General features: G+C 39.4%; 2 pseudogenes; both read right to left on the bottom strand.

The window, feature by feature from the left end:
* Positions 1 to 255: 255 nt before the first annotated feature.
* On the bottom strand, positions 256 to 4,705 carry LOC100954586 (annotated as a pseudogene).
* Positions 4,706 to 18,063: 13,358 nt separating this feature from the next.
* On the bottom strand, positions 18,064 to 18,994 carry LOC100954276 (annotated as a pseudogene).
* Between the last annotated feature and the right edge of the window lie 2,889 nt (positions 18,995 to 21,883).

The following is a 21,883-nucleotide window of genomic DNA, read 5'->3' as shown; positions in this document are numbered from 1 at the left end:
CCTGTCGGGCTCATGCCCAACACACCCGACACGGCACAGCCCGTGGGTCTGGACCAGGCATGGGGGGAGGTGGTGGCAAATTCCTGCTGCAGTCACCAACAGCCTGAGCTGTCACTGTCACCACAAGGATGAACTAGATTGAATTTTTTAAAAAACAGATAAACTGATTTTCTCTTAAAAAAAAAAATCTCTGGTCTATGAAGATCACTTCAGCTGCTTTTTAAAGTGGCTTTTTTCTGGAATGATGGACGTTGGTCACCAGGGAACCCGGCCTTGGGGGCCCCTGCACCGCTGGATGGTGGACTTGGAGAAGGACTCCGGCAGGTGGCGGTTCTCACCGAGGTCCTGGTTGTGCAGGTGGAGCAGGGCCTGGACGGCCTCCTGACCGAGCCCACCTGGATCAGGGCCATCTCGCGGTCGTTCGGTAAGAACTTGAATCCATCGACGACCCCACCGTTGCTGGAGAAGAGGATCTTGAGGTCTTCCTCAGATATGGAGGGCCGGATGTTTCAGAGACGCAAGCTTCCCCGGGGTGGGAAGATATTCTGGAAGTTCTTGGAGCCAGGCTTCTTGAAGCCGCGCAGGTGAGTGGCCCTAGTCCTCGGTGAGGCCCTGGACTTCCTGGCCTCGGGGACAGCTGCACATTCTGATGCCTTGACCGTGTGATTTGGTTGAGGTTGCGCACCTTGGCGGCTCACAGCGAGCTGCACCCGGCATTTTCCTTCTGGTTGAACAGGATCTTCACTCTCTGCGCGTCCGCGTAAATGCCGAAAAGAATGAAGAGGCTTTGGGCTGTGACTCTCTCGGGGTTGAGGTTGCTGACCAGCAAGACCGGGTTCTCAGCCGCTGCCAGGCCTGGGACAGCAATTGACCCTCCGCTGAGGCCGCAGACGGAATGGCCGAGGGGTCAGGGCTCTGTGACGGTGAGGAACAGAAAGGCCTGCAGCTTGAGGAGCGGCAAAGGTGGGAGGGAAACCAGCTCCTGCACACGGTCTGCTCCGGTGAGGGCCGCTGTCCTCAGACGGCAGGTCTGGGCGAGTGGAGTCCCGCCCTCGTGGTGGTTGTATCTGACACCGTGACTGGCGAGCTTGGAGAGGTCGATCGGCAGCGCGCGGCAGGCACCGTGACCTTCTGCCGTCGGGGGACAACTGTGGCTGCCGGGCGCTCGCGGGGCCCACGTGCTGCAGCAGCGCTCGGAACGGCTGTTCTTGGTGAAGGTGATGATTTTCAGAACTGGGCCAAACTTGGAGATCTGTGCAGCACATCCCCGGGCACCGGGTAGATGAGGTTCTCCACGGTGATCCTGAGCTCAGGGCCCGCCTGGCGCTGCCATCCCTGCGTCCCCGGCAGCAGCTGAGGCCGCCCAGGCCAGCTTTCCCCACCGGTCAGAGCTCACCGCGGCCAGCCTGCTGCGTCCGCGCCTGCTTAGGAGAACCACAGGTCTTCAGCGCCTGGCGACTGGAGAACCAGGCTGGTGGCACGGCACAGGCTCAGTGAGCTGCGGGGGTTGACAGGGCGTTGGTGGCCTCCTGTGTTCTCCTCATTGAAGGCCTGGCCTTCCCTTTCCGCGTTAGAAGGTGGGTCACCTTCCCGAAGGGCAGCCTTAGGGAGATGACTCCCCAGTGATGTCACTTGGGAGTTTGCGGGTGCTGATCTCTCTGGAGGGTACAAGCACTTCTGTTGTCGCCTTTCAACTCCTTACTGTCATTTCCATTTGCGCCAGAGGCTTCGTTGCTCCTCATGATAAAGGGTCTCTTAGTAACACAAGTAAAGAGAAGCTGATCAGATCCCGCTGTGTACCAATGCTGTATCTGGGACAAGGCGTCCATGGCACACTGCGGGAACCCGCGGAGGGTGGAGTGGAGGCACCCTCTCACACCATCCCTTAAGGAGAACCTGATTCAGTTTCTTTTTAAAACACGTGGAAGAGCATGGAAATGGGACAATGCAGAATCTCGCTGATAGAACAATCAAGAAATGTCAGGTGGTTTAAATTGGTGCTGCTCTTTGAGGATCTAAGAGGAAACAATTTGCAGCACCTGCCAAGAGCTCTAAAACCATTCCTACTGTGAGGTCCCCCTTTCAGAGCCTGTCCTATTTCCTAAAAGCAGGAAACCTTTTTTTAGGTGTGGTGGTTCAGCTTGTAATCCTAGAACTCAGGGAGGCCAAGGTGGGTGTATTATCTGAGCTCAAGAGTTCAAGACCAGCCTGAGTAAGACTGAGACCCTGTCTCTACTAAAAATAGAAAAACTAGTCTGGCATTGTGGCAGGCAGCTATAGTCCCAGCTACTCCAGAGGCTGAGTCAGGAGGATTGCTCAAGCCCAAGAGTTTGAGGTTGCTGTGAGCTACGATGCCACTGCGCTCTACCCAGGGCACAGAGTGAGACTCTGTCTCTAAAAAAAAAAAAGGAAACCTTACCCACAAAACTGTTCAATGCTGTGTTCTTTATAACAGCACAAAACTGGATACATCCTAAATATCTAAGAACAGGATGACGGGCTTAGCATATCATGGTGTCCCTGTGTGATAAAATATCAAGACGTCATTGAAATGATACTAATGGGTGGTTTCTAAAACATAGAGAAACTATTAAATCATGCTAATAGAAAAACACAGGGCATAAAATTATATGTGCAGTATGCTCTCAACTACAGATATGATGCCTAACAGAACCATATGAAACAAAATGTGAACATTATTTTATATTTTTCTGTACTGTTCATAAAAGATGAGGTATTTCTTTGTAAGCAGAAGGAATACATTTTAAAATTCATACTGGGCAGATGGCTTACATTAGGTCTGAACTCGATCCTTTTGATCCCCATGCTTAGAGAGCTAGGATGCAATTTTTTCTTAGATTTTTGATTTTTGAGATTTCTGCGGTTTGCTGACAGATGTTTAATCTTCTGTCCTAAAGGTGTTGATACAAAGTATTTAAAAATAAATATTTTACTTTTTAAAAAGTCTATTCCATTTTATATTTTTAGTTACAGGTTGCTGTTAGGTAACATTCTAAGCAAATTTTATCAGGCAAGGGATAATATTAGGTTTTAAAACCTACCAATGTTTCTATTTTCTGAAAGTACATACACTGAAGAGTCAGATCAGTATTTTGTTCTTATTGGACATTTTGTGTTTATATTATATACAATAATTCTGAGGAACTAAAACACTCAGAGATATTTTTCCCCCATGAAGTGAAAAGTGTGATGATATTAAATCAGCCTACCAACAATGTCAAAACCAATATCAAAGATAGTAATAAATTACAAGGTTTGTTTTCCTTTTTAAGTTTCTTTTAGATCTAACTTATGAGAAAAAGAAAGAGGAAAATAGTTTTCTATGATGTTCCTTTGATTATTCATAATACACTATTCTCAGAATTCAGTAGTGTTTGATCTTAAAATCACTTTCACAGAAAAAAACCCATTAACAGTTAATAGCACATTTTGATGTTCTCAGAACAGTGATATTTAAAAGTGAAAAGGTTAGGGAGAGGTTGATCTCAACCTTCTGACTGTCTCAATCCAGTTCCTGCTAAAATATAAACTGGATTTCTACTAGGAGGGATTCGGAGGAGAGCAGGAATAGGGCCCTTCCTTGAAACCTGAACAGTAAACTCCTAGTGGGCGGGAATGGTTTTCTCCTAATTTGCTCTGAGTAGGACTTAGCACAATGCCCCATGAAGAGGAGCATTTAATACAGTGTTTTTCAACCTTTTTTTCATCTCACAGCACACTTGAACCTGTAGTTACACTTCCAAGACACACTTACATTATGTTGATCCAGAAAAAGAGTAAAAAATGAATATACTTACTGTGCTTTGAACGTCTTTCAAAAATAATTTAGTTAATGTTCTTTAAAAATGTTCACTGCACACCTCAGGATCCTCTCACAGCACATCAGTGTGCCACGGCACACCAGTTGAAACCACTGAGAATAAATGCTTTTACAAGTCCTGGCACAGGGGCTCACACCTGTAATCCTAGCACTCTGGGAACTCGAGGTAGGTAGATTGCCTGAGCTCACAAGTTCAAGACCAGCCTGAGCCAGATTGAGACCTCATTTCTAAAAATAGCCGGGTATGTGGTGGGGGCCCGTTGTCCCAGCTACTTGGAAGGCTAAGACAAGAAAATTGCTTGAGCCTAAGAGATTGAGGTTGCTGTGAGCTGTGACACCATGGCATTCTACCGAGGGTGACAAAGTGAGACTGTGTCATAAAATAAAATAAAATAAATGCTTTTGCGGAGGATGATGAAGCAAGTGATGTGTGATATGCAAAACTAAAAGAGAGACCCTGAAATCAAGGGACTTACTAGTAAAAACATCTATCCACACAGCAAGTTTGATACACACGTTGTTTATTCTTTTTTATTTTGTTGCGCTTTTTTTTGTTTGTATCCATGCTCATGCCTCAAGGAGAGCAGCTGGTGGGAGAGGGGGAGCCCTGGTGGAAGGCTCCGCATCTGTTCTCACAGCCAGGGCCTGAGCTCCACGGTGGCCCTGGAGAGGCCCTTTTGTCTGGAGATCTGGAATCTGCCTTCGCCTCCTGTCCTTTCTCAGGTTTCTGCTCCACACTCTCCTCTCCTGTCTGGAGGTCGCAGCTTTCATCTCCCTTCCACATTTCTCAGCTGGTTGCTCACCTCCATAGCTGTATGGAGGAAGGGGGTAGTCTCCCGTTGCACTGTAGCTCGTTCCTGCCATCCTGTTCTCCCTGTTCCCACTCCTTTATTATCACAATGTATTTTATGCTTTTTAATAGATCGTTTATGTTAAGTTATGATTGACAAAACTCATAAGCATTCAGGGTACATCTGCCTGTCAGAATCACTCTAATGAGATATCATGTAAAATTGTTTAGAAGTTGTTTATGGGTGGGTGCAGTGGTTCATGCCTGTAATGCAAGCACTCTGGGAGGCTGATGCAGGTGGGTCGCTTGAGCTCAGAAGTTCAAGACCAGCCTCGTCTCTAGAGCCTCATCTCAAGAGACCCTCATCTCTATTAAAAGTAGAAAAACTAGCCAGGCATTGTGACATCTATAGTCTCAGCAACTTAGGAGGCCAGGAGGATGCTTGAACTGAGGAGTTGGAGGTTGCTGTGAGGTACGCTGATGCCATAGCACTCTATCCAAGGTGACAGAGTGGGACTCTGTCTCAATAAAAAAAAAAAAAAAAAGAAAAGAAAAAGAGTGGTTTGTATCTCTTCAAACGTGTTTTTAAAACAGAGTAAAAAATATATATAGGTCCTTTAAAAATTAAATGTAAATCTCTGAAAGAGACAAGGTTATAAAACTGAAATGTTGAATAAAAGTTCTCATTTTATATATATTTAAAAACCTATCTACTCCTCTCTTGGGATTCTTAGTTATAAATAAGAGTGTGATAGGTTAATCAGAAAAGGAATCTGTTAAGGGATATTAAGTAGCTCAGTGTCTCTGAGATGGCCAGAACCTTCACCATGGCTGCTCTCAAAGGGCCAGACACCTTCTTCACTGCTCCCACCAGTAAATGCTACAGCATAGTTTTCTTCTCCTCGTTGTTTTCTTCCAAATCAAAACCTTTCACACGCGTGTTCTAGAATTGGCCTAACCTGGGACACATACCGGTAACTATGCAAGGAAAGAGTCCTTGGCTTCTCCCTAGGGAAGGATGGGCACAGAATGTAGGAACTCTCACAAACACATGCACCAATAGAACAAGACAAATGCGTTCTCAATAGACACAAACAATTCCTCAACCCCGGGAAGGAGGAGGAGTCCAGTGAAGGGGGCAGTCACCTGCTGACTGGTTAGATAAGATTGCATATCAAAAACTCATGGACTGACTTTATTTTTCAGTGCAAATTAAAGCACGTCAATTTAATAGACCAAGTAGAGTGTTCATGGAGTTAAACCAAACTGAGAAGGGAGCGCAGATCATCTCAGCCAGGCAGGGCAACATGGTGGATAAATGAGATGATGCTCCGCATTTTCCCAAAACATGTAAATCTGAACGGCTACTCTTTGGTCAGAAAAGCCAGTGTAGGTCAAAAGAAGCTATTGCCTTTTTTTCTGCACCACTATAAGTGCTTATGTGAGTTTAATTAAAAGCAACCCCAATGACTTGGCTGACTGCCATGGTAAGAAATGTAATATTACTTTTGGTATTTTCATCTTCAAATTGACCCAAGCCTATGATGTGGTCCTCAATAAAGAACCTCTCCTACTTGTCAGGATTTGTTGCCAAGTCACCACAGTAGATAGCTATAAAGCCATAATAGAAATTGAACATAGAAAGACTACATAGTTTTTTTCCAGATATAATCAGAACCCTGGTACTCAGGTTTATGTGACCATCTGTCTTAGTTCATCTCTGCTGCTGTAACAGAATACTGCGGACTGGGTTATCTATAAAAAGCAGACATTTGTTTCTTGTGGTTCTGGAGGCGAGGAAGTTTGACATCAGGGTGCTGGTAGGGTTGTTGTCTGGTGAGAGTTTGGTCTCTGCTTCTAAGATGGCGCTTTGAGGGCTGCATTCTCTGGAGGGAAAGAACCACGTGTTCCTGCACACCAGAAGGTGGAAGGGCAAAGAAGGCAAGCTCCCTCCATCTAGTCCTTTTGTAAGAGCACCTAACTCCATTCGTGAGGGCTTCACCTTCATGACTTAACCACCCGCTGAAGGCCCCACCTCTTAGTACTGGTCCATGGGCGATCAAGTTTCAAGATGAATCTTGGAGGGGACACAAACATTCAAACCACAGAACCACCTGCCAAAACTCTCCACATTCTCTTTTTCCCATATTCTTAAAATTGGAGCAAATAAAATAATACCCAATTTTTATTAGATAAAGGTTGCAGTGGGTTTTAAAATGTTTTAGGGGTCACTAAGCTTCTAGATTCAGGGATGAAGAAACTTCAGGAGCATTTGAACTATTTTAGTTAAGCATTGCTTCCTCGTGTTGTATACAAATGGAGTAAAAATTGAGGCAAATTATACACAATTCCTTGTAAAGAAAATATTATGTCTTTGTTTTGCATTTGGCATGAATGCTATGGTGTTGATTACTTGATCCCTTTTTGCAATTGTCTTGATGTACATTTATGTCAAAATGTCCATTTTAGAAAGAAAGTTTCAAGTGAATGGAACGGTAGCTTAAATTTTAGAGGGTGGCTTTTCGTGTCTCTGTGTATACTATATCACTCTTCATGTGGCAGGACTTCAGTACATAGGAGCTAAGAAAAGTAGTGATGTTTGATTCTCTGTCCTCCAAATAAGACCAGAAAGTAGAGAAGTCTGATTCTATTTCACTTACCCAGAATACAATTTGGGCTGAGTGGCGGACAGAGCTTTATGTCCTTTCCAACATGGTTATTTCTGAACCAAACATGGTTCCTTGCCGGAATGAAGGTGATAAATCCAGGCTCTGAGAAATTATTACAAAATAATATGGGGAAATGATTTCAGTTATTTGACTTTGGTAATAAAATGAATAGAAAAACACACAACCCAATCTTCCATTATCCACCATGAGTTAACTATTTGTGATCCCCTGTAGAAGTTTGGAGATGATTTAATATAAGCCTAATTCATTTTATTGCACTTTGCAGATGTTGCAGGGGGGGGGTTTCTTTTCTTTTTCTTTCTTTCTTTTCTTTTTTTTTTTTTCAAATTGAAAGTATTAACACAAAAACCCTTAAAAATAATTTAAAGAGATTTATTCTCAGCCAAATCTGTATGACAAGCCTGAACACATGGGCTCAAGACATCTTAAGAAAATGTGCCTACAGTAGCTGGGTTACAGTTTGGTTTTATGCATTCACGGAGGCAGGAATTATACATAAGACAATAAGTCAATACATTAAAGGCCTGCACTAGTTTGGCCTGAAAATCCAGGGGCTTATAGGTTATAGGTGGGTTTAAAGATTCTTTGATTTGTAATTATTTAAAGAAATGAAGTTTTGTCTAAAGGCTTAGCATGTCTTAAGATAAGGATGTCTGTTAATCAGAGACGAAGCACTGGACAGTTACTGAAATTCAAGTTATCTGTTAAGCAAATTGATAGTCTGCTGGTGTGATTAACACTTTGCCTTGCATAATCTCAGGCCTGCTGATGATTTAGTATGTTGTTGTTACAAAGAAAAGTATCTCCAAAAGGGAGGGGGTAAGATGGGGGTTTCCTGGCCTTGCTTCTCGTGACCTGAAACTTAGGTTTAAGGTTGTTTGGGGGTCCTCTTGGCCAAGTGGGGGTTCCATTCAGTCAGCGGCAGGGCTTAAGATCTTATTTAAGTTCACAAAGATTTGTGGCAACTTTGCATCAAGCACGATTGGCACCATTTTTCCAATAGCATCTGTTTATTTCAGGTCTCTTTGTCACATTTTAACAATTCTTACAATATTTTAAACTTCACTGTTACTATATCCGCTGTGGTGATCTGTGATCCGTGATCTTTGATGTTATTACTGGAATTATTTTTCAGATGCCACAAACTGTGCCCATTTAAGATGACAAACTTAATTGATAGATGTTGTGTGTGTTCTGACTGCTCCACCGACTGGCCGTACTCCACTCTGTCTCCATCTCTTCGGGTCTCCCTCTTCTCAGAGCCACAATATTAAAATTGGCCTGCTAACATTCGAGTGAAAGGAAAAGTCACACATCTTTCACTTTAAATCCAAGGAAGGCATGTCAAAGGCTAAGACAGCCCCAAATCTAGGCCTCTTGTAACCATTAGCCAAGTTGGAAACTTGAAAGTTCTTGGAGGGAATGAAGAGTGCCGCTCCAGTGAATGCACAAATGCTAAGAAAGCAAAATACTTTCATTGCTGATATAAAGTTTGAGTGATCTGGGTAGAAGATCACACCAGCCACAACATTCGCTGAAGCCGAAGCCCTATCCAGAGCAAGGCCCTACATCTCCTTAATTCTGTAAAGGTAAGGCAACTGCAGAAGAAAAGCTGGAAGCTAGAAGAAGTTGGTTCATGAGGTTTAAGGAAAGAAACGACGTTGACAACATAAAGAAGTAGTAAGTACTGATACAGAAGTTTCTGCAAGTTATCTAGAAGATGTAGCTGAGATCATTGATGACAGTGGGTACACTAAACAATGGGTTTTAGACAGTGTAGACAGTGTAGCCTTCTATTGGAAGAAGACACCATCTAGGACTTTCATAGCTGGAGAGAAGTTAAGCCTGACTTCAAAGGACAGGCTTACTCTCTTGTTAGGGGCCACTGCAGCTAGGGACTTTTAGGTTGAAGCCAATGCTCATTTATTATTTCAAAGGCTCTAGGGCCCTTGAGAATTATGCTAAATCTATTCTGCCTATGCTCTATAAAGGGACTAGCAAAGCCTAGATGAGGACACATTTGTGGTTAAATGTGGTTTACTATTTTAAGGCCACAGTTAAAACCTACTGCTCAGCAAAAAAAGAAAATCCTTTCAAACTATTACAGCTCATTGACAATGCATTTGGTCATCCTATTGCTCTGACGGAGATACACAAAGGAATCAACGTTTTCCTGCCTGCTAGTACAACATCCATTCGGCGGCCCTTGGATCAAGAAGTAATTTCAACTTTTAAGTCTTGTTGTTTAAAAAAATATGTTTCATAAGGCTATAGCTGTCATAGATAGTGTAGTGATTTCTTGGATGGATCTGGGTAAAGTGAATTGAAAACCTCTGGAAAGGATTTACCATTCTACATGCCATTCAGGACATTTGTGATTCATGGAAGGAGGTCAGAACATCAACAGCAGTTTGGAAAAGGTTAATCCGACCCTCGTGGATGACTTTGAGGGGTTCAAGACTTCCACAGAGGTAGTGAGTGACTGCAGATGTATTAGAAGCAGCAAAAGAACTAGAATTTAGAAGCAGACACTGAACATGTGATTGAATTGCAGCAATCTCACCATCAAACTTGAGTGGATGAGGAGTTGCTTCTTATGAATGAACAAAAAAGTAGTTTCTTGAGATGGAAGCTAGGAGGATGTGAACTTTGTTGAAATAACAATGAAAGATTTACAATAGTTCATAAACTTAGGTGATAAATCAGTGGCAGGGTTTGAAAGAACTGACTCCAGTTTTGAACAAATTTCTACTGGTGTCAACATGCTAGTGAACATGATCCCATGCTACAGAGAAATCTTTTGTGAAAGGAAGAGTCAACTGATGCAGTAAACTTCAATGCTGTCTTATTTTGAGAAACTGCTACAGCCACCCCAGCCTTCAGCCCCTGATCTGTCAGTGACCATAAACATCAAGGCAAGACCCTCCACCAGCTAAAAGATTACAACTGGCTGAAGGCTCAGATATCCTTAGCATGTTTTAGCTGCCAAGTATTTTTAATTAAAGTATGTACATTATTTTCTCATACATATACTACTGTGCACTTACTAAGCTACAGGATAGTGTAAACATAACTTTTATATACATCAGGAAACCAAAAAATGCATGTGACACACTTTATTGTACTACTTGCTTCTTTCAGGGTCCTAGAACTAAACCCGCCCGATCCCTGAGGTATGCCTGTACATTCATGGAAAATATTCTAAATTTGAATAGATGCGTAAGATCATGGTAGAGTATTGTAGTAGAGTCTGATAATAGAGTTTTGTAAAATCTACATGTACTTATCTTAATATTCCGAAGGGATTGTAAAGTATTCGTATTTACATTTTAAACTGTGATTAGATTTGCTTTATAATACTAATTTCAAATCTTAACTTCCAGGCAGGCACATTCATATTAAAAGGCAAATCATCTCCCAATTTATTCTGTTCCAAATGTAATTTTGTAATAATGAGAAGTAGAATTTCCGCACTTGTTGGAATATTCTTCTTCAGCTCTTATGAAATTCTTTGTCTATGTCTATATTTTAATCATCAGTTATAAGTATGTCTTTGCCAACATTTATTTCTTTTCACTCTAAGCTGTTGCTCCACAGAAATGAGAATTTAATCATATGTGACAGGTGGAGCAAATATACCTGACTTTGTTCTGGGTTAGCTTTGGGATGTAAGTCAGGGTTGGATGGCTGACAGGTTGAAATTGTCCCAGCAGTAGAACACCCAAGGGTGGCAACAAGTTAGTTTCAGGGTTGTTGGGGGGGATTGGTTCACCCCAGGGTATATCAAAGATCTGAAATGGCCTCTCTTTGGAACAGGATATAATTTCGCATCAGACCCAGACTATGCCTTAGTTATTCATGCTCATTTTGTTTTTTTACTTTTCTGTTTTATTTAAAAAATTAATGGATTTCACAATCTCATGGCCATTTTAATTGTGATAGCTCAGCTGTAGAGAGAATTTCAGGATTCTCCATGGTACCTTTGGTCTCACCATCGCCAACTGCCTTCTGCCCCGGCATTCCCACCATTAATCTAGACATAATGCCTGGTCCAGAGTAAATTTATCAAACCCATACAAGCAAATGAGGAGAAATCAAATATGTCATAATAGTATCTCTGATTAAAACAAGCTTTCACCCATCTAAAATAAATGTTCTTTCTAAAATGAAGATTCAGCTATCAAATAGTGCCTATAAATTACTTCCCTGTGAAATAGAGGACCCAGTAAATGAAGTTACTGAAGTATTCAAATTACTCATAAACACTAATCCCATTGCAAGGAAAAATATTTTCCAGTTTGCCATAATTTTCCAGTTAGGCATAAACTTTGATGAAAATTATTAATTCAGCTGGTAAGAACGCAACTTCATTTATCACAGAATAATGAAAATAATAACTGCAGCCAGACACATTGGTCTTTGCTTTTATATACGTTATAATCCCTAATACTCCCCCAAACCCTGACCAATAGGCACTAGCATGCATTAGAAGTGAGGAAACTGAGTCTGAGAGACTAAATAGCTTGGAAGAAGCTATTTAATCATTTACTTACCTAGGTCATGGTCTCATGTCGCGTTAACAGCAGAGCTAAATTCAAACATAGTATACTTGGCCTATGAGTGAAGAACCCCAGCTCTAGTTATATTACAAAGCTAATTTTATTTTCAAATTACTTCCACCTTTAAAACATTGTTAATTATTATTAATGATTTTCATTTCTCCAGTACCTTAACATGTAATATTTCATTTAATCCTCACCACAAACTGTGAGATCTGTAGGGCAGATATTGGTACCTGGTTACGGACAAGCTCAACAGTTTTAACTTGCCAGTCACAAGGTGTGTGGATCCAGAATCCAGTGATCTCTTTAAAATGCACACTGCCTTCTCAATGCTTATCTCAAAATTAATAGAGAATCACTCTTAAGGAAGTACAACTGAATTGCCTGAAATCAAAACAAAATAAAACAAACATCATAGATGTTTGGTCAAAATGGTAGTTCCAGACCAGAACTAAAGATACCATCACCATCCTTTATTTGAATTGTAAAGGACAAAGCCATCATGAAATTATTTTCTACAAAATGACTATGAACCATGATAAAAATGTTGCACTTGATCTCTGACTAGTTTAGCTTAGGTAAGGACAGATCAACCTCACAGTGTCAAACATTCATTAATTAACTTTTCTATTCCACAACCAAGAGCTGAGTGATATGCAACTCCAGAAGCACGGATCAATGTATCGGATGTTTTCTTTGCTGGCTCATGCTTTCTAGCTGCAAAATATATTTCTCTTATTTCAATTCCAGAGGCAAGTGTTGTATCACAGAGTTTGTGACAACTGGGGACTTTTGTTCAGTCATGTGATGGAGGCTCACAACCTGAAGGGTTGAGCTAAAAAGACAAATGACTCTTGAAACAAAAAGGTCAGCTTTCTTCAGGCATGGATGCTTGTTAGAGAGTTTAGAATCCACAGTCATTATGTGAAATTCTTGAGTGTTCCACTTCTTTTGTTTTTAGCTCATGTTGAAAAATTAGGACTTAAAATGTCTTGTACAACTTTTAGGCTAAGCCATCCTGTAAGTCAATGGAGTGTTATTTGGAATGTGTGTGAAGTCCTGACTCCTAAAATCTCTCTCCCATTGGTAAATTATAATGTACAAAATTCTATTGCAAGTTAAAAAAAGTCTGTGCCTAATATTTTCATATTAGCATAATATAATAAATACTATTATAAGAGTACAATATCATATTATATAATATTAATATAATTATAATTCATAATAATATAACCCTTCTAAGAGAGATTAATAAGCATTATTATAGTTGTTGGAATTTATTTCTTAGATTTTATTTTGAAGTAACAGATAGTTTTGAATTGGACTTTGTTGGAATAAAGCAGATTTCAAAGGAAGAAATTGTAGAGACTGAGTTTTAATAAGAACTTCTGCTGGTGAGGACAGACCCTGGTTGGGACTCCACTTACTGAATCTAAGAAGTCAACAGCATAACGTGTTGGGCACAGGCAATGTCTGCTATTCCCCACTAACAACCCGGCCAGCAGATGGGCTCCCAAGAATAAAACACAACAGACATTCTTCCTAGTACCAGGTCCCAAGTCCCTGGTAGTGAGGGAAGCTTGGGGCTTCAGAATCTCAGGAAGTTTGATGCTATGCAGAAAAATGAATCCTAAAAATTTATCAGACTTCACGAAAGCCAGTACTCAAAGGTTTGGGCTTTTCTTTTAGTTTTTTAGTATGGACTCCAATGGTGTCAAGTTTGGGTCTTATAAGCCCAGATGCTACAGTAGTGGGAAACCTCGACTGGGTGATGATCTGGATTTAATACACATGCTCCACATGTGGCCACAATATAATAGAGATAAAATAAATTGATCTATTCCTCACAGAGAATAAACAAGTGAAAGTTCCCACATTTTCCTTTCCTCCTATTCACTTTTTCAATTACCAAAAAATTTTCTGACGTACAATGTAAACATCCTTGTTATAGACCACTTGAATAATAGAATTGTGGATAAAATTAAAAGGAGGAAAATCTTATTCCTGGTTCTACCACCCAGAAACCACTGTTTATTTGCTATTTTAAGGTATTTTTTCTTTTTGTGAGATGCCTAGAATTTTATGGATTTTTAAAAGTTAGTTTCCAACATGGTTTTTAAATCATTGCAATCATGCTCTATGACCTGCTTCCCTAACTTAACATGATCACAGAGATCTTCTGTTGTATTTCAAATTAAGTAAATGTTATTTTTCATTGTTGTATTGAATGGAATGTACAGGGTGTCTATAACATTCGTGTGCAATTTAAAATAGACAACTATTTTAAATCCCAAACAAACTTTACGGACACCCTGTATAATCAGTCTTCTAACTTTGAGAATGTTTCACTGTGTAAGGAACACTGTGATAGGTATTTTTTGTTGATTAGGCTTTGTAGATTTTTGAACACTTGAGATGGATTTCCAGAAATGGAATTTTTCACCAAAAGTCATAATGGTCTATATGACATATATTGTTAAATTAAATCCCGAAGGATTGCACCAATTTAGTCTCTCATCTACACCCTTACCATGTCCATCTTCAGCATCTCTGGGTTATATTATTTAAACACATTTGCTGGCTTTACCAAGAGAAATGTTTTTTCTTTTTTTAAATTTTTATCGATTTGGGGGTACAAACAGTTTTATTACATGAGGATATTGTGAGTATATTGTGTAGTGGTGAAATGTAGACTGTTAGTGTAATCATCGCCTAAATACACTACCTGGTATCCTTAGGTAATTTCTCATTCTTTACACCCTCCACACTCCCACCTTTCTGAGTCTATTATTCCACCCACGTGTCCAAGTGTACACAGTGTTAAGTGAGAACATGGGGTATTTGACTTTCCATTTTTGTCATTTCACTTAAGATAGTAGTCTCCAATTCCATCAAAGGACGTGATTTCATTCTTTTTTACAGCTAAGTAGAAATCATCTACTGGTAGACACTTACGTTCATTTCGTATCTTTGCTCTTTTAATAGTGGTGCAATAAACATATGAATGCAGGTATCTTTTTGATGTAATGATTTCTTTTCCTCTGGATAGATATCCAGGAATGGGATCTACCATTTCTATGCTGAATAGTAGTTCTATTTTCAATTCTTGAGAAATTTTTCCATAGAGGGTGTACTAATTTGCATTCCCACAGTGTATAAGCATTCCTTATTCTCCATATCCTCACCAACATCCATTGCTTTTAGTCTTTTTGACAATAGCCCATCTGACTTGTGTAGCATGGCAAATAATTGTGGTTTTATTACAATTTGCATTTCTTGAATAATTACAAATGCTGAGGTTTTTTTAATTTGTTGGCAATTTGTATGTCTTTTGAAAAATGCCTACAGGTGAATCTTTCTAAGAGTAGAATGTGAACGTTTTAAAGCAATAACTGAGAAAATGACATGAAGGCTGTGTTGACCAGTTTGATGGAAGTATTTCAGATTGCATGTGAAAACCCCACACTGTACCCCAGAAGTGCATTAATGTACATAGTTACCATTTAATTAAAAAAAATTTTTTTTGACTAGAAAAATGTCTGTTCACACCCTTTGCTCACTTTTTAATGAGGTTATTTATCTTTTTCTTGTTAAGTTGCTTGAGTTCCTTTTAGACTCTGAATAATATTAGTACTTTAGTACTAATATTAATAGTATTAGTTAGTACTAATAGCATAGTTTGTGAATATTTTCTCCCATTTTATAGGTCACCTATTTTCTCTGTTGATTATACTTTTTGCTATGCAGAATATTTTCATTTTAATTAAGTCCAATATATCTACTTTGTTTTTTTGGTTGCATTTGCTTTTGGAATCTTAGTCATGAATTCTTTGGGTAGGCCAGTGTCTAGAAGAGTTTTTCCTGTTTTCTTCTTTTTATAGTTTCAGTTCTTACATTTAAGTCTTTAACCCATGTTGAGTTAATTTTTGTGTACCATGAACGACAGGGGTCCAATTTTATTTTTCTGCATATGCCTATCCATTTTTCCCAGCACTATTTATTAAGTAGTATGTCTTTTCCCTAATGTATATTTTTGTAGGTATGTGGCTTTCCTTCTGAGTTCTCTATTCTGTTCCATTGATTTACATATCTATTTTTATACCAGTACCCTGCTATTTTGGTTACTAGAGATGCATAGCATAATTTGAAGTCGGGTAATGTGGTGCCTCTGATTTTGTTCTTTTTGCTTAGGATTGCTTTGGCTATTCAGGCTCTTTTATGAGCATGGGATTTTTTTGTTGTTGTTGTTTGTGTCATTTCCAATTTCTTTCATCAGTGTTTTGTAGTTTTCCTATAGAGATCTCTTACCTCCTAGGTTAAATATGTCCCTAGGTATTACATATGTTTAATTTTTGTAGCTATTATAAATGGGATTGAGTTCTTTATTTGGTTCTCAGCTTGGCTGTTATTGGTACATAGAAATACTACTGATTTGTGTATGTTGATTTTGTATCCTGAAACTTTATTGAATTACCTTGATCAAATCTAGGAGTCTCTGGGGGGAGCCTTCAGGGTTTTCTGAAGTAAGATCATATTATCATCAAACAGACAATTTGACTTCCTCTTTCCAGTTTGAAAGCCCTTTATTTCTTCCCTTTGCTTCATTGCTCTGGCTAGGACTTCCAATGCTATGGTAAACAGAGTGGTAAGAATGGGTTTCCTTGTCTTGTTCCAGTTCTTAAGGGGAATGCTTTCAACTTTCTCCCATTTATTATGGTGTTGGCTGAAAGTTTTTATATATGGCTTTTTCAATTTCGAAGCATGTTCTTTGTCCACCTAGTTTGTTGAGAATTTGTCATGAAGGGATGCTGAATTTTATCAAATGCTTTTTCTGCATTATTTTCTGCTCATTACTGAAATGATCATATGATTTTTGTTTTTAATTCTGTTTGTGTAGTGAGTCACATATATTGATTTTCATATGTTGAAGCATTCTTGTATCCCTTAAATAAAAATCACCATGATCATGATGTACATTATCTTTTTGACATGCTCCTGGTAAGTCCTGAGTTCTTTTATTACTAGTGTACTTGGTTTTTAAAAATATTAACTAAGCAGTTATATGGAATCTTCCATGAATTTTCTCTCATACCAAATATTAAGCTCTATCTTTTTTCTTCATGTTTTGTGTGAATATTTTATAAATTTTTCTTTAATTTGTTACATTTGCTGCCCATTTCCATTGTTTGATTTTTTTTGTATTGACTATGCTTTTAATTTTAAAACTACAGTCATTTTAAATTTTCATATAGTTATATATAATAAAACTTTACTTTGTGATCTGATATATTTATTATTTTTCAGTCTAGACAATAGCAGAGAAGTTTGAAATGCATCCCTCCCTGAAGCTTTACTTAAGAGAAGTAACTTACCTGTATTTGGTGAGCAGGAAGAAAATCACTTATTTCCAAACTAAAGATTCACCTTGGCTTTATTTCTAAATTTTTATGGATAACAGTATTGACACTTTTATTCTAATGTGTACAAATAAAATATAATTATTGAGAATAGAGGCTTATAAATACTTTTTAATGCCAGAGTTTGTGATACTTTGGAGGGTTTTTAAAAAATTACATTTTACAGAAGCTCTGGAGGGTTTTAATTGGGAATTGGGTGATGAATACTAAGGTGTTAGATCCTTTATAGGAAAAAAGAGAAGAATCAAGAAATGAATGAGTAATTAACATAGAAATGAATAAAAGAATTCTGCTTTGTCCATGCATATTCCAGGATTCTCTGGCCTTGTGGGTGAATTATTACCTGGGGCTCATCTTATTCATCCAGCTCATGATCCTCCAAGCTCTGAATGGAGATCCCCTAGAGGTACCTCACAGGATTCTCCTGCACATTCTCTTCCCTTCATTCCCTGGGGTTAGTGTACTTCTCTTTAACTTCTGTAACATGTTTAGTCATGAAAGAAAGGGTGGTCATCCTGAGATGAAACCAGATAAATAATGCAATTTGCTACATTTCTTCAACTCTAAAAATTTTTATGTATTTTAGCATAAGTAAAGGTTCTGTTGGTCAGTGTGAGTGATGTACTGACATACCCCCAATTGACTGTTCCACACATTCAAGCTCCTGAGGTGGCAGGAGAAGCTATATTTATTTATAGTGGGCAATGGGTGGGAAGTGGAAAGGAAGGGCCCTGAGGGTTAACAAGGTTACTGGGACCAAAAGTCAGTGTCCTAGAAATAAATCCAGGATGGAAAGGATATCATCCAGGGCTGGGCGTCTTGGTGATTCTAAATCACATGTAGGACTGCTGTCTGCTTCTTGTCAGATGACTTGGTCTCAGCCCTCACTGTCTACCACAGTCCTGTGCTTCTCCCTTGTCCCATCTGGCTTAGTGATCATGGTCACAGAGATGCTCTTGAAATAGGATTTGAGCTGGGGCTAAGGAAGCAGGCCAAGACCATCCTAAGAAACCTGGGAATCAAGACCATTGTCCTCTCTAGCTCTAGGATGAGCAAATTCCAGGCCATATATCATCAAATCTATGAAGAAGTCTCTGGAAGCTCCAGTCTGGTACTGGTTTAGGGGACTCGATTCTTACGATACTCCTGAAGATATCCTTACAACAATCCCGAACTGGTGATGATCTGTATACTTAAGTATTGAGTCCCAAAATGTCCATTCCCCCTGCAGCCTCTCACCAGGTATATCTGACCCAAGACTAGGAAGTTCAGGAGGATGGGAAGGCAAGGTCCAGGTCCCCCTCTCTCTGAAAATGCTATTGAAATCCTGTGCTAGGTTATCAAAGCCAAAGTAATCACAGAAACACATTCCTCTTCCTGGGCTGAAGCTGAAGCCAGATTCCTCAGGAGTCTGGAGACCATTAAACCTCCCACACCCCTATGTGCCTCCTTTTTCTTCCTCTTCTTCATCTTCATCTTCATCTCAAGTCATCCCTCCAAAAAAAGAGATTTCTTTTTTTTAAATTTCAAAATATTAAAGAGGTACAAATATTTTAGGTTACGTGGATTATTTTTTTCTGAAACTCTCTTAAATTAATATTAAATTAACTATAAATATTTTTTTAAAGGGATCTCTGTGGCTCCAAGTTTCAGGAAAGCTGAAAAATACCCTGGAAAAGGTCAAAGAGGCTCATTCCCATAATGGGACTAGAGCTCTTGAACTCCAGTGGCCCATTCACACCAGGGCATTGCTTGAGCTATGCTGTCAGAAACTGAGCCTTTTATGAATATTAATTGAATGATTTGGGCAGCACTTAACCAAAGTCTAAAAATAAGTGATAGTACTTATAACAAAGGCTAAGTAAGTGCTTACTATATGTTGGGAATTATTTCAAATACCTTAGGTTATTATTCCCACAATGCCTCTATAAGGAAGGTACCATTATTGGCTATATCTTGCAGATGAGGAAACCAAAGCATAGAGAAGTTAGATAAACCTCTTAAAGTTACACAGTTAATCTACTGTGGATCTAGGTAAGATTCAACTTGGGCAGTCTGGCATCTGATTTCTACTCTTAATAGTTAGGATGCACTATTTCACTGAGAATTTTGTTTTGTCCTAAGTAGAAAGAATAATGTCACCAAAGCCATGCGACATAATTATAAAAGCTTTGCTTTAAAATTAATATGAAAATTAAGCAAATAAATGTATAGTAAAAACTGCTATTCAGTGAAACACTGGTTTTCTTTGCTGCTTCTGGGAAAGCATTTAATGCAAAACAAAAATAAAGATACCCAAACCAATAATGCACTAACAAACAAACAACTTGTTTCCTCCTGTTCTTACTGACTTTAAACTCAACGTGGCATTACTTGTTTCATTACAACTTATCATATAGAGTCCTAGCACCTTAGAAGGGGGGTCACCTGGTTGCACCTTCCCTCACCATTGCAGAAATTCCTTCTTTGATAGTGCCCCCAAGCATCTCCCAACCTTTATTGGAGCACCCCATTAACAATAAGCTCACTAGTGAGTGTGGTGGCCTCTTTGGAGGGTGATTTTTGTATCTAACAATGGAATCTACATATTGGTAAAGTTCATTTATACATTTAACAAATATTTGCTGAAATTCTCTGCATGTCAGCCTCTACCATGAAACAGGCTCTAGTTACAATGGGGACTAAGATATAGACCTTGTTTTCTTTCTTTCCTTCCTTTCTTCTTTCTTTCTCTCAAACAACAGAAACTTATTTTTTCACAATCTGGAGACTAGAAGTACAAGGTCCAAGTATCATCAAGTGGGTTTCTCCTGCAATCTCTCTCCTTTGTTGTAAGATAGTCACGTTCTCACTGTGTCCTCATGTGGTCTTTCTTCTGTATGTGTGAACTACTGATGTCTCTTTCTAGGTATCCAAATGTTCTTTCCTTATAAGGACACTAACGTATTGGGGTAGGATCCATGCTAATTATAATCATTTTAACTTACTGACTTTTAAAGGGCTTGCAGTGATTGATTTTATATGTCAAATTGACTGGCTAAGGGATGCCCAGACAGCTAGTGAGATAATATTTCTGGGTGTGTCTGTGAGGATGTTTCTGGAAGACATTAGCACTTGAATTAAGAAGCTGAGCAATGAAGATCACTGTCACCAATGTGGTTGGGCATCTTCTAATCCAGGCGTCCTCAAACTACGGCCCACAGGCCACATGCGTTGCACCTAGGACATTACCTGGCCCGCTGAGTATTTTTGCAGGCACTGCCTGTCCTGCTTAGCAGCCGACTCATCCCGGGGCCCGCAGTCTGGCCCTCCAACAGTCTGAGGGACAGTGAACTGGCCCTCTGTTTAAAAAGTTTGAGGACCCCTGTCAGAATCTAATCTATTAAGGGCCCAAATAGAATAAAAAGGCAAAGGAAGGGCTAAGTCACTCTCTCTGTTTGAGTTGAAACATCATCATTTTCTGCCCTTGGACATGGTGCTCCTGGATCTCAGAACTTCAGGCTTGGACTGAATTATACTACCAGGTTTCCTGGTTCTCTAGTTTGCAGACAGCAGATTGTGGGACTTCTTGGCCTCCATAATCTCATGAACCAATTAATTGACAGAAAAAAAATGTATCTATCATGTACAACATGTTTTGAAGTATATCTACATTGTGGGGTAACTAAATGTAGTTAATTAACATATACATTTACCTCACATAGTTATTTTTGAGAACACTTTTTATGAGCTCTCTTAGCATTTTCCAAGAAGAAATATACACGTATCTAAGTATTGTTAAGTATTGTCAACCATGTTATACATTAGATAGTTGAACTTATTTCTCCTATCTAGACCTTGCTTTTAAGGGGCTTACTGGCTAATTTTTCAGTATTAGAATCTGCTTGTAGTGATAGACTATTCATTAATAGCACAGCATTTTTTTTCCTTATTAATCACATTTAAGTTTCATGAAGGTAAAGCAATCAACTAAGTGCTTTCGCCCCAAACTGGGAACAGTCCAAATGCCATCAACAGCAGAATGGAGAGATATTTGTGGTCCATGCAACTATAGATACACCATACAACCCGAGAATACACTATATAACTACAGCCATGGGCAACTGCATGTCCAAACATAATGCTGAGTGAAAGAGGCCAGAAAAGAAAGAATACATGTTATGTGTGATATATTTATGGATCATAATACAATTCCATTAATAGTTATATAAACTTCAAGTCAGGTGAAACGAATTACTTTTATTAAATGGGAGATCATGGTTACCCCTGGAGGTGGCTGAATATTGACAGGGGAGGAATAAGAGGGAATGTGAGCTGATGGAACAGTCCTATTTCTTTATCTAGGTGCTTGTTAACTATGCGTGCTCACTTTGTGAAAAACTGATCAAACTGTACTTGTAAGATTTGTGCTTCTCTATGTCCCGTCCTGCGGGACACGGTTATTCGGGGGGCGAGGGGGACCCAGCCTGTAAAGAGAATAGGCGAAAGAAAGAGGAAGCGAGACCAAGCAGATTTGTCAAGGTCTCATTTTAATGGGTGTGACAGATCAGTTTTTATAGTATTCAGAGAAGACAAGAGGTGGG

The sequence above is a fragment of the Otolemur garnettii genome, unplaced genomic scaffold (genome assembly GCF_000181295.1).
Source record: "Otolemur garnettii isolate 467f Iridium unplaced genomic scaffold, OtoGar3 scaffold00017, whole genome shotgun sequence".
NCBI classification, from domain to species: domain Eukaryota; kingdom Metazoa; phylum Chordata; class Mammalia; order Primates; family Galagidae; genus Otolemur; species Otolemur garnettii.
This window is presented reverse-complemented; position numbering and strand designations above follow the sequence as displayed.